We start from the raw sequence: 16,113 nt of genomic DNA on the forward strand, positions 1-16,113 counted from the left end.
GCATCTTCAAATTTCTAAACCAAAAGTGGAGGTAAAATAACCCAAGGGTTATCACTATAGAAATAGCTGAATCTTATCATTCAACCTACAATTCTTTTCTTGATCCTGAATTTTGTCTTTTCCTACCTTATTTCAAGTATTGCAGCCTTGTATATTAGCTCAGTAGCAGTACTGGGCGCTAAATGCATTTTGTTTCCTCCACCACGTATAGGCTGCATTATTTTTAAATAACTATAATGAAATACAGGACACTGTGTTTGGGGAATAGGTTTGCTACACACACAACATACCTGAGACAAACTCAAAATCAAGGAAATGAAAAATTAAGCCATGAAGAGTACCACCCATAAGTATGCACTTTACTACTACAACTACTGTACACCACATACCTCTACAGTGAAGAGCATTGGGAACCTCTGTTAGATCTGCTTATAGACTTTCTTAGCCCCCTTTCTTTAGTTAGGCTGATTTGGGTTTTCAGTGACCTGCATCTGCACTGAAGCTCTCTTTTATGAAGCAGGTAGAACATTGGCTCCCATCCTCAGCTTCAGCACTGGTCTCACAACTTCCTTAAGAAAAGACTCAGACACTGTTCCTGTGAAGTCAATGACACCAACTAGACCAGAGGTTCTCAAACTGGGGGTCGGGACCCCTCAGGTGGTCGCGAGGTTATTACATGGGGGGTCGTGAGCTGTCAGCCTCCACCCCAAACCCCGTTTTGCAGCCAGCATTTATAATGGTGTTAAATATATAAGCAAGTGTTTTTTAATTTATAAGGGGGGAGTCGCACTCCGAGACTTGCTATGTGAAAGGGGTCACCAGTACAAAAGTTTGAGAACTACTGAACTAGACCTATTTTCCAGTGCCATTTGAATTTGACAGTGCATGTTCTGGCACAGTTCTCAGACTCCTTTAGTGTAGGTCTTGCATCCTGTTTTGACTTTGCTTTCCTGATGTACATTCTGCCCCTACTCAGCATATTTCCTCTATCAGAGCTCTGTCTCCAAGCAGAAACAAGAAAACAGGCACCATAGCTCTGATTCTGATGAGGCCCTGAAGAAAGAAGCAGCACCAGTCATCTGTTGAAACCCTGGCACTACCAGCACTAATGCTGCTTTTGGTACCCCACCACTGGGCAGTAGATGTATGGGTGGGAATACAGAGGAAATCCCTGCTCCAACCCCACGGAAAGGAATGTTTTGTCCTTGCTCACTCTGGAACAGAACTGATGACATATGGTATCTTCCTTGGTAAACAGATGTATTGTGGTAGATCCGTGCTTGCAGAATGTGTTGAACCACTGAGTCCTTAAGAGACTGTTTATACTGTTCCCATGTCAGTCTGTTCAAGGAGTCTCCTTGAGTGTTCTTTGTCCTGGCAGATGTGGAACCATCTGGTGTTTTTGTGATGATAAATATACTACATCCAAACTTTACAGCTTTCTAATGCAACATCAGGGAATGAGCTCCCCCTTGCTTGTTTTACTAAAGTATGATGGTGATATCTGATTGATGTATATCGTCCTTGGGCGGGAGGGACTGAAAGATTTCAATGTCCAATGTATTGCTTGGAGCTCTATAATACTGAAGTGTAATCTGGATTCCTAAGACTTCAAACTTGTAAGTCTTGAAAGTGGAATCTCCAGCCATGGTTGAAGACCTCTGTAGTTACTACATCCATTGGGATTGGAGAGTTAAAGGTGGTGCATAGTGGAAGTTCAGGTCTTGTAACCTTCATGATATGTAATTGCTTGTACTAAGAACTAATATGGCTTTTTATGAAACTTAGCATGAAATTAAATAGTTCTTTATTTTTAATCAATATTTAAAAGCCTTTTGTTATAGTTGTCCATAGGCATAATTTCTGGCTTTTTTTTAATGAAGCAATTACAAGTAAGATTTAATTCAAAATAAAACACTGATTGGGTGTGCTGTGTTACAGTAATTGGGATGTAATTCTGCCAAGATTCCTGATATTAAAAAATGCCATGCACTTGTAATGGCTTTTTATCCCGGGACCTCAATGCTGTACAAGCAATAATTACACCTGGTAAAACTTGTGAGGGATCATTACCCATCGTGGAGGTGCATTAAACTTAGACACATGGTAACTTAACCAAGATAATGCCGAAGTAAGAACCCAGGATCCTTGACTCCTTCATGTGTTCTACGTATTAGAAAATACTACTTCTATCAAATGAAGGCTGGTCTGCTGAAATTCTACCTTCCATTGAACGTAGAACATGCTAAATAAAAGCAGTTTCTTTTTTTTTCCCTAGGGGTGGTTCCTCTGTGTGCCGTAACTGTTTCCAGTAAGTAAAACTTAGTTTATTCATTCTTGTATGTATTTTGCCTTTGACTCCTCCTGTGGGCCAATAAATGTGATACAGCTTTGCTTGCCTTTTCACCCTTTCCTAACTTCAGAGATTCAGCCCCGCAAATGGTGGTAAAACTTTGTTGGTCTATAGTGTGGTGGGTTCCCCCTGGAATTAGGGTACCACTGAGCCCTCTGCCCCACCAGTCTGGGCTCCCTCTCACACTGTGCTGCTGTTACAATTTGCAGACCTGCTTCCGGCTCTACATTTCATCCAGTATTCACACAGGTAGGCACACACCTACCTTAGTTACATGCAGGCTCTCTGGCCTACCTACTGCATAAACCAACAATAAAGAGGCTACAGCCAAAATAACTACCAGCTTCCCACCTTAGGACCCCTCTACTGGAGTGTAAACCCAAAGTTATACCATCTTGTGCTGTATAGGGAACTGTACAGTGTAAGGTCCTAGAGTTCGCCCCTCCCTCAACTTGGAGAGGAAATACTACAGCCCCTGGAGCTAAGATTCCCAAGCACTTCACTCCAAACTTACTGGTTTAGATTAAAACATAAAATAAGTTTAAGTGATACCAAACAGATCAAAGCAGATCACCTACAAAATTAACAAGAATGCAAACTAAGCCTAAGATATTAGAAAGACAGGATATGAATTAGCAAATTCTCATCCTCGCTGACGATACCAGCAGGCTGGCAGATTCTCAAGATACTAGCTGCTGTAATGTCATTAGTCTAGTCTACCCCGCCCCCAAACCAAAAAACAAACAAAAAAAATGAAGTAGGACATTAACCTAATACTTCTCACGTAGCATGGCATTCTAGCCATACTGTTCATAGCCTTGATGTTAGCTCTTTCTTGATTGATCCTAGAAAAACAAGCTTTTCCCATGCCACCAACTTCACTGTATGACACTTTCTCTATTTCTTGTACTTTTGTGTTGTAGTTGTGTTCACTAGTGAAAGATTAAACAAACACTGACATTCCCACACCTCCCTTGGGAGGTCTGCTCCATAGTTTGAGAACTCCCAGTATTGGCTCTCTCTCTACCTCATTGCATAAATGCAGATATTCTTGTACTTCTGCAGCATTGACCTCAAGTCTTACATTAGCTATATCTGCTACCATCCTGGACAGAGACAAAGAACAAAAGAAGGAAACTGGTCCAGAACAACTGGACCAATACCATATAGCCTTTCCCAAACACCCCTCAACTTTGTCACCTGACAGGGGAAACTCGGTCTCAGTTCCAGCACCTGATGACTTTCAGAATTTACTATCTCAATTAGCTGATATGCTAGAACTTGAGACAACATTAACTGAAGAGAAAACCTATAAGATTTTAGGTATCTTATACTTCACTGATCCAGGTAGAATAGGCATGCCCTTATAAGGGGAACTTAGAGCCATCTGTAAAGTTCATGTCAGACCCCTCCTACTCTTGCCTCTACAGCAAAGAGAGTAGAGAAAAGATACAGTGCCACAAAGGAGCATTGAGTAATCCATTACCGATTATCAGGAAGACCAGTAGCCCAAGAGGAAGCTAGTCAGTTGGCCCAGTGGGGGTGACTCCCAAGGATAAAGATCCTGAAATGCTCACTTTTTTTGGTAAGAAAACCCATTCTATTTCTCTTAATTATGTATAGCAAATTACAAAACATTATTTGAAGTACGAATTGCTGACATGGGACAAGATATTTCCGTTTCTCAACAAACTAGGGATCAACAAACAATGGACAGTTTAAATTTTGTAGCTGATAAACATCTGGTAGAGGAGACGGTTCTTCAGGTGGCCACAGATATTTCAGATACTGCAGCTCAGGTCATGGCCACTGCAGAGACAATGTGAAGGGCATTGTGGCTGCAAGCTTCAGATAGTCTTAAGGAAGTGGAGAATGTAGTTGAGGACTTGCCTTTCAAACACACTGGTTTGTTGAGTAATTGGATTGACAAGGCATTGCATTCTCTAAGAGACTGCAGTGCTATGTTGAGGTCTTTGAGGATCTGTACCGTAGCCTGAAGGTGGAAACCTTGTATACTCTTGCCAGCTTAGAGACTATTAAACCCCCTAACTAGATCAGCCGTGTGGTTGAAGGGATGATTTGCTGCAATCCATTATCAGGCCTAAATCTTTTGAAAAAATAGGGACATTTTGTAGGCTGGAGCGATCACAATATGGAAATATACATCTTGGAGGTCAAAAGCCATGAATCAGTTTTGAGCTAGCTAGGGGCTACCGTTACCATCTTGAATCTGAGAAGGTGTATGTATTTGTTTGATCTTCTCAGATCAGTATAGCATGAAGGCTTCCCCCTTTTCTCTTTTTCCAGAATAAGGAAATATTAGTAGAAATTTCTTCCTTTAAATTCCATGGCTCTAAGACAAATCAGGGAGACTGTATCTCTTCTTTCAGTTGGTTCTTGTGAGAGAGACTGAAAAGGGACAGGGAAGGAAAAGGTGGCAAAGGAAAAAGGACTGGAATTGGACAGAATACCCTTTAGAGATAAGTATCCATCTATCAGTGGTTGAGGGTATTCCTGTCTAAGCTGATAAAACAGGGAAGATGACTGGTTTGGTTGTGAGACTCAACTTTCATACCAAACCTGCTGTCCAGTTAACTATACAGGAGGCTTGATGCCTACTGAAGGTGGTGGTATCCTATGGGAGAAACCAGGCTTCTTTCTCATAGGGTAATAGGTAGGCTACTATTGGGAGTCAGCAGGTGCTCTCTTCTTAACTCGAGTTGGTATAACCTTTCTAAAGACACTTCTTCACTCTATTTTGACATTTATCTCCTGTATCAAAGCAAACTGGTCACTCAATCTTGAGTTGTCTCTGAAACTCATGGGTCACTTGCCAACTTGTACTTTCATGCTAGTGAGACTTCTAAGACTGTTGCAAGGCTGGCTAAGATCAATGTATGGAATGAGACTCATGGACATGTTTAATGATCCTATTTCATATTCTGGCATCAATAAATTGATGGATAGACAAGGCACAGAGGTGTACCTTTTTCCACTCTTCCACTTCAAAGACAGTGATCACAGATGTTTAAGAAATAAAATGTGGCACACTCTTAAAGTACCTTCAGATACAAGGAGTTTAGTGTCAAGAGGAGATTCATGACTTCATTTAAATGTTGGAACATGGGCAGTCAGAAAGCCTATCTCACAAATTCTCACAGACTATGTGTCTGCAATGCATTAGGTAAAGAAACTAGGTGGTGCTCACTCATTTCCCCTGTATTGCGAGGCCATCAAGTTTTGGAATTGGTGCTGACACATGGGATAGCTCTGATAGCCCTTCACCTACCAGGTTTTGGAAACACCCTAGCTGATCACAACAGGGAATCCGTAACCAATCACAAGTGGTCCCTCAAAACATCTGTTCTTATTCGCATGTGTCACCCGGGGGGGTACTCTTATCATAGACTTATTTGCCACCAAAGAGAATACAGTGCTCAAAATTCTACTCCAGAGGACACAAGTTGAAGATCTGTAGAGAATGCTTTTCTCATATCCTGGAAACAGGGCCTTCTGTTCGCTTCTCTACCCAAGATAGTATGAAAAATGAGACAGAATGCAGCACAGACTATACCAAACTCCTTATTGGCCCAGCCAGTTCTGGCTGACAGATCTAATTCACATATCAGCTCAACTCCCGATTCACATTACCAGGCTTCCCGGACATATCGTTGAATCAGAATAAAATTTTCTACTCAGACTTGAAGTCATTTATACTTCTCAACCTGGAAGTTGGTTGGCGAAGCGCCACCGATAGACTGTTCAGTGTTGGTTTGAGAGAGATTACTGCAGATCAGGCTTCCACAAAGAGAATCCTGTTCCTCCAAATGGAAGAGATTCTCAATAAGGACTGGTTAGAATCATATTGATCTTCTGAAGGCTTCCATTCCCAAGATTCTTGACCACGCCCTACAGTAAAAGCTCTCAGATCTCTCTAGTTCAATCAGGGTTCACCTTGCAACAATTTCAGCATGCCACCCACCAGTTGAGTCATGCTCTGTGTTATCTTACCCTCCTGTTCTGAAGCTCTTTAAAAGAATTTATCCACACTTGTCCAACGGAGCCAGCTGACTTCTTCCTAAAATCTCACTGTCCTAACAGGTCTTCTGGAGCCCCCTTTGCAAGTGTTCTCTTTACCACCTTACTCTCAAGACAGGTTTTTCTTGTGTCCATTACATCAACAAGAAGGATTAGTGACTCCCAAGCACTTATGGCTGACCCGTTCCATGCTATCCCACAGATAAAGTGGTGGTATGGTCTCCTAAATTTATTCCCAAAATTGTTTTTTTTAATTTTACCTAAACAAATCAATTATTTTCCCTATTTTCTTTTCAGAACCCCACTCCACTTGAGAAATTGCATGCTCTGGATGTGGCTAAGGCCTTATATTATCTGGCTAGACACTGCTCTCTCTCAATATAGTTAAGGGACAAACTGTTCTGGCATAGAGAATATCTACATGGATTACATAGTGTATTTCTATCTGTTATTAAATGATGAGCATACTTTGTCTTGTCTTGTGGGCTCGTTGTGCTAGAGCCCAGGCTTTTCCTAGAAGGAGATGTAATCAGGACATCATTCTTGGGGGGAAAACAAAGTTCCAAACAGATCTTTGACCTCTAGGTTCCACATGCCCCAGAAATCCACTTCTTTGTTTGTTTTTGTGTATGGGTAGGTGGAGGTCATCTTTAGCTAGAACAAGTGTGGACCTAACTTAGAATGCCGCTAAGCCTCTGCTAGTCCCAGACTTTCACTTTAGCATGCACTGTTAAGGAATTCACTGAAGTTAAGCAGAAACTAATCCTACAAGGTAAAACATTCAGCAGTGTTCAGTGTTTCCCATCAAATTTTATGCTTAGACAATTCAAATGACTGAAGCTGGATACTTCACTCTTGGCTTTTCTTGTACATCTCAATGCAATTTAAGTACAAAACCAAATTTCTTCAAACATGGCTTAAAAATAAAATTAGTTCAATTTTTTTAAAATTGATATAAAGCTCTTCAAAGCCTTTAGTATTCTGAGGGTTCTAGCTTTGGTTGAAAGGTCTACACATGTACTATAGCTGTGGCTATATTTTTTGTAAAGTCTCTAATACTATTTAAACTGCTCTAAAGGTATAGAGTGCTTTAAATAGTTGTTTGATATGCTGGGTTTCAGTAAGTGATGTCTCAAAGTGCAGTACCCAAATATTTCCTTCTGCCTTAAAAATAAATAAATTTTTAAATAAAATGTAGGGGCAGAATTTAAATGGAAAAATTTAGCACTTAGTACAAAATCAATGAGAAAACAAATGGTCAAGTTAGAATTTTCTAAAATTCAGGTAATTCCATGGCATCTTGTTTGTACAGAAGAAAGTATATGTTGGCACTGAGAAATACATAAATAATGTCTGAAATTTTATATATCTTGTTAGATGTAAATGTTGGCTTGTTAATGCCATAAGATAAACGGTGGGCAACACAGCTAAGGAAAAGTATCAGCTTCCCTTTTAGGACAATGTCTTAAGATATTATGGATAGCTTTATCCTCAAGTGAATTCTTGTTTTCAATAGATGTTCTCATCTGATTAGTGCTGATTAGTTTTTGGAGAACTCTTGACCATTAGTTTTCCTCAGTGAATGAGATTATAACTCTGGAGGTTGTAGTAACCCTCTGCCTCATCCTTGTCTTGATTAGATGCAACCACATGTTGAATGACTTGATACTTCATACTTATCCGGTGTTTAAATACTTGCAGGCCAACCAAATCTCCATCTACCCTTCAGCCTAACAATGAAAATCAAACACTCAAAAACTAATAATCAGCTCACTCCCCCCATGCAGCATCTGATTACTCATATAAGGCCAGCTCTGTCACTCATGTCGTTTTGCAAGAATAAAACCTGCACATTGTAGCTGTCACTCTGAGCAGGATCTGGTGACCTGTGATAGGGATAAATGTTGAGAGCATTATTTAAAAAAAACCCACAGCATTAGCAGCTTTTTTTGTCCTTCTGTACCTGGTCATTTGGGATATTAATACATAGGTAATTTGCAGGAATTTATAAAATTAGATATCCACGCAATAAGATGGAGGTTCTCTTTTAATAAAAGTATTTAGAGTAATCATTTATATGCCTTGATTTTTTTTAAATTTCTGCTTATGGAATTATACATTTTCCAGAACTGGGTTTGCATGTCTCATTGTTCTTTAAATCTTTTTTTTAAAGATACCACAATTAAGTAATACCTTGGCAGTCATTTTATGTTCTGTGGTGGTTGATTTTAATTTTCTGACAGTTTAAGGGCTTTATCTCCTGAGGCAGTTTTGTAGGAATTTAAAGAAAAAAATCTTTGAAATCTATTAGTAGTTAGGGCCTATTATATTTTGCATATTTACATGACTTGTAAATGTCCCAGTATTGTTTTACTTGTTGTCTGAATGTTTTAACAGCAATTAAGTCTTACTACAATCACCAAGTATTTTTTAAGCAAAAAGAATTCTAATATGTTTTGGATTAATTATATTCTGTCTGCTTATGAAACGCTTTGGTATTCTAGTCTCCATGATTATTCAAAGGGAATGATATTTAATGTATTTGCATATAATTCTTTTAAGCCTTAAAACAGAATGCTATGAAAGACAGTATTTTATACTTCTTGTCCCACAACTTATAATTATTGATTTAGCTATAGCTGATGAATATGTATATTGAGAGCTTTTCTACGCATACGTTTCTGAGAACTGGGAATGACTTTTGGGTATTACTACTTGTTGCTGTGTGTGTGTCTTTCTTGTGAATATTTTAGCAGTTAGTGCATTGAGGGTATAGACTGGCGTTGCTTGGAGAACTCTGCTTCAGCCAGAAGCCAAAATATCCTTTCTCCTTTTTAGGAACTAACGTAGGCAAAAATGTTCGTTGCTTTGCTAGATTGGTGCTCTGTTTCTGCACTGGCATTGAACAGTGTGAGGGCTAGGCTATGGCCACATACCCTTCACCCTGGTCATCAGAGCTGAACAGGCATTTGGGTAGTCTGCATTTGCATCCATTTTAAAGTAATGAATATTCTGCCGCACCCCTCCCCCCTCACTGCCCCAGGTAAAATTCTGGCTGCTTAGCCAGATTTTTTTCTTGGGGCTTTTGCTGCAGTCTGGTTCCTTCCACCAGCATACTAGTCTTGGTAACTTTTGTGGAACAGAACCACGTTTGATATAAATAATTTATATTACTCATCTCTTTTTCTGTTGTGAAAACGGCATTTAAAATATTTTTGGAGTTAAATTTTTTTTAAATGTATCAGTTATGCAGTATTGTAGCCATGTTGGTCCCAGGATATTGGAGCGACAAGGTGGAGGTAATACCTTTTATTGGATATACTTCTGTTTGTGAGAGAGACAAGCTTTTGAACTATACAGAGCTCTTCCTCAGGTCTAAGCTGACCTGAGACTGAAATTACCCATTTATTTGAGGACCCATCCACATAGTGGTAGGCACTTTACAAACATCTAACAGAGACAGTCCGTGTCCCAAAGAGTGTATAAATTAATTATATATACTCAACTCTTTCTAGTGTCTCTTCCAGCAATAGTGGTTTTGTGCTTTAAAATCAAAATCTAGCCCATACATAGAACTCAATCCTCCTAATTCACATGGATAAAAGTAAAAAAGAGCTGTTGAAATATGAAAGCTGCCTTTTATCAACCTAATTACCTAAACATGCCCAAATACCACTTGACACAAACTAATCTACCAAAAACTCATATCAGCTGTATTCAGTCATCAGTGAATCTTAAATGTACAGATTAACAGGTTGTACTGATATTTTTGACAACTGGGCTGGGAGTTTTAATACAACTGTATCAAAAAAAACAAACAAACCCTATTCTAGTCTTAAAATTCAGTTAATTCTTTGTATACTTGTCTGAGTAGAGAACTACTTCCTTTTCTTTCTTTCTCTCTCTCTCTCTAGGAAATTTCAAAATAAAGCAGATGTTGCATCGTGCACTGGTATCTCAAGGTTTTCCAACTTACTCTGTTCTGTACGTGTTGGCAGGAGGAATGTAAACCTAATGTTCTAGATTAATGCTGGAAGAATTGGCTAGAGGTGCAGTTAACAGGTAAGAACAAATTCCGCTGTTTTGAGAGAGGTAAGATGGAAAGGTAACCTGAAATCTTACCTTGGTGACTAAGGTAACACTCTTTGTTGTTCAGCTGTTTCAACTTGAAATTGACTAAGGACTTATAATTTAGCATTTCTTGAAACTTGTTTTGAGTTTAATTGATATTTCTTAAATGTAGTCGTCAACATTTTAATGTACATTTAACATTTGTATACTGGGTATATGTTGCGAACAGGTAGATCATTTCAGCTAGACATATTTTTCTGATTGAAGGATAATTAAATTTTTGTAAAACTTTCAATGGAAAACATTTGTAGTAAGTGTAAAACTCTAATTAGTACACTTGTGTATTAATCCAGAATTTCTCTCCAATAAAGATTGTCCTCTAGTGACAACTAGTAAAAACTCTTGAAACATCTTTGCGTCACCTGGCTGAGATAAGTTTACTGTCTCCTTTCCCTTAGTGTCTCTCTTGCCTTAAATGCAGCAGTTGTGGCAGTAATGTCAGTTTCCTTTTTGACTCAGTTACAGAACCTTCTGTAACTTTTTTGTTAACTATCCTTCGTAAGTATATTGTAGATTCAACTGCTGAAAAACCTCTGCAAGGGGAAAGGTATCTGAGGTGGGTTGCAGACTTCCCCAGGTCATTGTTGCTGGTTCTGGTTGAAGTTTTTTTGTTGAAGAATTGCCACTTTTAGGTCTGTAATCGAGTGACCAAAGAGACTGAAGTGTTCTCTGACCAAAAAAAAAAAAAAAAACCCTTCAAAAACAGACTCCAACGAGAGACTGCTGAATTGGAATTAATTTGCAAACTGGATACAATTAACTTAGGCTTGAATAAAGATTGGGAGTGGATGGGTCATTACACAAAGTAAAACGATTTCCCAATGTTTATTCCCCCCCCCCCCCCCCCCGGCGCTGTTCCTCAGACATTCTTGTCAACTGCTGGAAATGGCCCACCTTGATTATCACTACAAAAGGGCCCCCCCCTCCTGCTGATAATAGCTCACCTTACCTGATCGTGCTGTAGCTCACGAAAGCTTATGCTCAAATAAATTTTAGTCTCTAAAGTGCCACAAGTCCTCCTTTTCTTTCTGCGGATACAGACTAACACGGCTGCTACTCTGAAACCTGTCATTGAACTTTGAATTTCCTGATTTTTTTTATTGTTTTTGCCATAATTTTAACTTCCATGTAGTGTGTTTTATCTACAAATTACTGATGCACAGTCAACTATAGTTGCATCTTAAAATTTGTCTGGGAACTTTAATTTTTTTAAAAACTGGAGTCCCAAATACTAAACAAGAAACAGAGAGCTTTTATGCAATATTTCTAAAGATTTGAAGATGTGTAGTATGAACCTAAATCATTAAAAATACAAAACAAAAAAAATTTAACATCATTCACTGGTGCACCAAAGCAGGCAAAGCACACTAATCAGTGAAACTGGGTTTACTGGTTGTTCTGCAATGGCAGAACAGCACAAGGTAGCTGAAGCAACCTGGTGAATATCTCCTTAATTTGCAGTTGACTTACTGTTTTAGAGTGCTCCGTTAGTGAGACTGGTTCCACATGAAGTGGAGCGGACACGGAGAATCCTGTCCCCAAGCCACAACTTCTGTGGACTTGAAGGGCTCCTCCTGCACATGTACATCAATTTCCCCTGCAGTGTTGCTCCAGTGTTGTGCAGTGGAGCAGATTCAGCAGTGCCACAGAGAGCCTTTCAGATACAGATGCCCAAGCTAGCATCTTTGAAGAACAATGACATTCAGGCCAAATAATTTTATCCATGATCACTCTTGACATATGTCTGGTCTCCCTCATACCACTGTCCTTGCAACCATTAGAATTATTGCATGTAAACTAGGTGTAGAGGAAGAGTGATGTTCTTCTTCAAGTGCTTGCTCACGTCAATTCCATTGTAGGTGTGTGTGTGCCCATATGCACGATTGTCGGAATTTTTTGCTGTAGTGATATCCGTAGAGCTGGCTCTGGTGCCCTCTGGAGTCTTGCACTCATGTGCCGGTACATGAGGCACCGAGGGCCCTATGCCCTCTCAGTTCCTTCTTACTGCCCATGATAGTTAGTCAGAGCGCCTTTCATCTTGCATTTGCAAGTGTGATAGCAATTTCATTGTATATAGTTCTCAATACTTAATGTTGGTAGTTTTTTATAGGTTTAGTAGTTGGAGTCCCCGTTAGAGACCTCATCCCAGAGATGAGGCAAGCCCCGGTCCCTGGGCTTCAAGTCATGCTCAATCTGCAACAAGCCTATACCTATTAGTGACCCCCATAGCAGCTGCCTAAAGTGTTTGGGGGAGTTGCATGTAAAGAACAGGTGTAGGATTTGCAAAAACTTTGATCAGACTCCTCATGAAGATAAAGCGGGACGAGGTGAAGGTAATCCTGATAGCTCTGGCTTGGCCTCGCCGATACTGGTGCGGCATTCTGCTAAAGCTCTCCATAGCAGCTCTGTTAAAACTACCGCTGAACCATGCACCAAAATCTGACAGCTCTGCACCTGACAGCTTGGTTGCCTCATGGTTGAATGCGGAGGAAAAGGCGTGCTTGGGTCGTGTTCAACAGGTACGGATGGGTAGCAGAAAGCCCTCCACCAGGACGACCTACCTGGCCAAGTGGAAGTGGTTAGCATGTTGGGCCTCGGACCAAAATCTTTTGCTTGAGCAGGCCTCACTCCAGTTGTTCCTAGACTATCTTCTGCATCTCAAGCTCCATGGCCTGTCACTTTCGTCGGTCAAAGTCCACTTGTCATCAGTTTCAGCCTTCCACCCTCCAGTTCAGGGCAGGTCAGTCTTTGCTCATCGCATGACGGTCCGATTTCTAAAAGGCCTGGAGTGGCTCTGCCCTCAAGTCAGTGACCCTGTCCCACCTTGGGACCTGAACCTTGTGCTGTCAAGACTCCTGGGTCCCGCTTTTGAGCGGTTGGCTTCTTGTATCCTCTTTTTTTCTCTTGTGGAGGGTCTCCTTCCTGCTGCCCGTAACATATCAGCCCGTACCGTCTCCGAAATCAGAGCCCCTTACATCAGAGCCAACCTACACAGTGTTCTCTAAGGACAAGGTTCAACTACAGCTGCACCCAGCCTTTTTGCCCAAGGTAGTTTCACAATTTCCTACTAACCAGGATATATTTTTATTGTTCTTCTTTCCAAAACCTCATAAATCAGATGAGGAGAATAGGCTACACTCTCTGGTCATCAGGAGAATACTAGCCTTTTATGTTGACAGGACTAAGTTGTTCCATAAGTCGATGCAACTCTTCATTGCAGTGGCGGACAGAATGAAGGCCTTCCTGTTTCTGCTCAGAGAATTTCTTCATGGATTCCGCCTTCATCAGGTTTTGTTACGAACAGGCAAAGATGCCACCACCGGCGATCATAACCGCCCATTCGACCAGAGCACAAGCCTCATCAGCAGCCTTCTGGCCCAGGCGCTGATTCAGGACATCAGCAGGACCGCTACCTGGTCATCCATTCATATGTTCACATCCCATTATGCGATTACCCAACAGACCCGGGATGATGCTGACTTTGGTAGAGCAGCATTGCAAGCTGCACAACCATGAATGCCGAGCCCACCTCTGGGGATACTGCTTGTGAGTCCTAGAAGGGAATCGATGTAAGCAAGCACTCTAAGAAGAAAAACTGTTCTTTACCTTTCATAACTGTTGTTCGAGATGTGTTGCTCGTGTCCATTCCATTACCCGTCCTCCTTCCCTTCTCTCAGAGTTACTGGTATGAAGGAACAGAGAGAGCATAGGGCCAGCGGCGCCTCATGTACCGGTGCATGAGCATGGGAATCCAGAGGGCGCCAGAACCGGCCCTACGGATACCGCTAAGGCAAAAACTCCTGTCAGTGGAGCATGTGGGTGTGCACACACTAGCAACACATCTCGAACAACAGTTACGAAAGGTAGGTAACTGTTTTATTGGCTATCTTTGTCACAGTGAGCTCTCAAGTTATTTATAGTCCTTTATAATTAACAATTGTATCTAATTGCTGTAATAGCTTAATTGTAACTTAATTTCTTGAGTGCAGGCTATCTTTGAAGATTGCTGTTAATTTTAACTATGTGGAAAGTAATGAAATGCCAATGTTGTTCCATTGTTAAGGTCATTCAGGACAAAAAAGACTGGCATACATGAAATTGTTTGAAGGACCCACTTCTTAATTAGTTTAAAATATAAACTAATGGATTTACTTGAAGATTATCAGACAATTGATTCTTCACTTGGAGTAAAATGCTGTAAATTTGGCAGAGTATACTGTATTTTTCAGACAAAACTAAAGATGAATCCCTGCGTTAACTGCAAAATAGAATGCAACTTTAGCTATGTGATCACCAGCATTTCCATAATTTTTTTCTTATTATTGAACCTGGAGATAAAACTTCTCCTTTTTGTAAAGTGCTATAGATGAGAAGTGATATGTAAGAAGATACTGCATGTGATACTGCATGCCCGCTTATGTTAATTACCAGATAACAGTATGGTAATTGGTGTGTAAAATCAAGTAATAGTTTTAAGTTCCTTGACTTGTTTTGCTCAGTTCAAATGCAAACAGGTGAGTAGTAGTCATTTTTCTAAGAAAGACTTAAGAATAAAGTGGAATGTGTTAATCGATTCTTTATAAACTTGTTAACAAACCAAAAACTTGTGATGTATTATTAGTGCAGGGCATACTGTACTAGTTCTGGGCCAGGGATTTAAATGTTCATTTAGATCCAAATGAAATGTATGTTTTCCTTCAGAAGAGTATTCTTTTCAATATTGCCTGCTACCCCAAAATAAAAATATCTAATACACTGTATTGTGTGACAACAAGACTTCAGATACTTTGGTTGTCACTTCCATCTTCAGTTTACAAGCATAGAGTTTTTTCTGTAGAAATGTCAGCCTTTTTTATAGTAGGAACACATGCACTTTGTAACAGGCAACTCTGGCGCTGTTTGTTTGTTTGTTTTTTTCCATAGCACTAACTTATTCAAAATTACTAGCCCATGGAGTGAACTCTTTAGAGGAAGAGAAATATTCTTTCATATCCTTTTTCCAAAAGAGTGAGACTGGGCTACCCTAATTATATTAAAAGAAGGTTTGTTGTCTTTGTACGGATTGTAAATCATCAGGGCATTAATTTACTTCAGAATAGTTTATTTGAAACGCGCAAGTTATCTGAAACTTACTGATTAATATATCAAAGACTTACTGTTGATACTAGCTTTTCAAACCTGTATCTGATTATTTAATTACACTTTTTGCCTTGCACCAAAACATCCTATAAACAGATTTTTTTTTTTCAGCCTCTTAACTCTGAATATATGTGGAAAGGAACATGCAGGTATTTTCTTTAAACGTAAGGTTAACAATTCTTTTCCATTCTTCCCTTCCCCCTCCAAATATGTAAACCAAAAAGCCTCACCAAGAATATGCTGTAACCAAATAACAATAATTGTTTCTCTCTCATAACATTATATGACTAGTAATTGGAGATAGGGATGGAGACTAATAATTTTGCTCTTCTTCGGTGGAATTGAAAAATGAATAGGGCCATCCATTGTAATGTTACTCTCTTCATTGATTTCACCTTGGCTCTCATCTCCTGATGAAGGTGTCTTCAGGAGCTCCCAAGATCAGCGCACTC

At 39.9% G+C, this 16,113-nt stretch overlaps 1 protein-coding gene across 11 annotated transcripts in view; it reads left to right on the forward strand.

The window, feature by feature from the left end:
• The window catches only part of PPM1B (protein phosphatase, Mg2+/Mn2+ dependent 1B), a 94,967-nt gene that overhangs the window by 34,065 nt on the left and 44,789 nt on the right, over positions 1–16,113 (forward strand). For 7 of the 11 annotated variants that reach the window (XR_006280298.1, XM_038394470.2, XM_038394467.2 and 4 more), the window contains exon 2: positions 10,306–10,453. The exons of 2 other annotated variants lie outside the window; for them this stretch is intronic. The gene's annotated coding sequence lies outside the window, so the exon portion shown is untranslated. Of the gene's footprint in view, positions 1–2,278; positions 2,312–10,305; positions 10,454–16,113 lie in introns of all 11 variants that reach the window. 2 more of the 11 variants (XM_043511882.1, XM_043511883.1) reach the window with 1 other exon arrangement.

This window comes from Dermochelys coriacea, chromosome 3, assembly GCF_009764565.3.
Source record: "Dermochelys coriacea isolate rDerCor1 chromosome 3, rDerCor1.pri.v4, whole genome shotgun sequence".
In the NCBI taxonomy this organism is placed as follows: Eukaryota; Metazoa; Chordata; order Testudines; family Dermochelyidae; genus Dermochelys; species Dermochelys coriacea.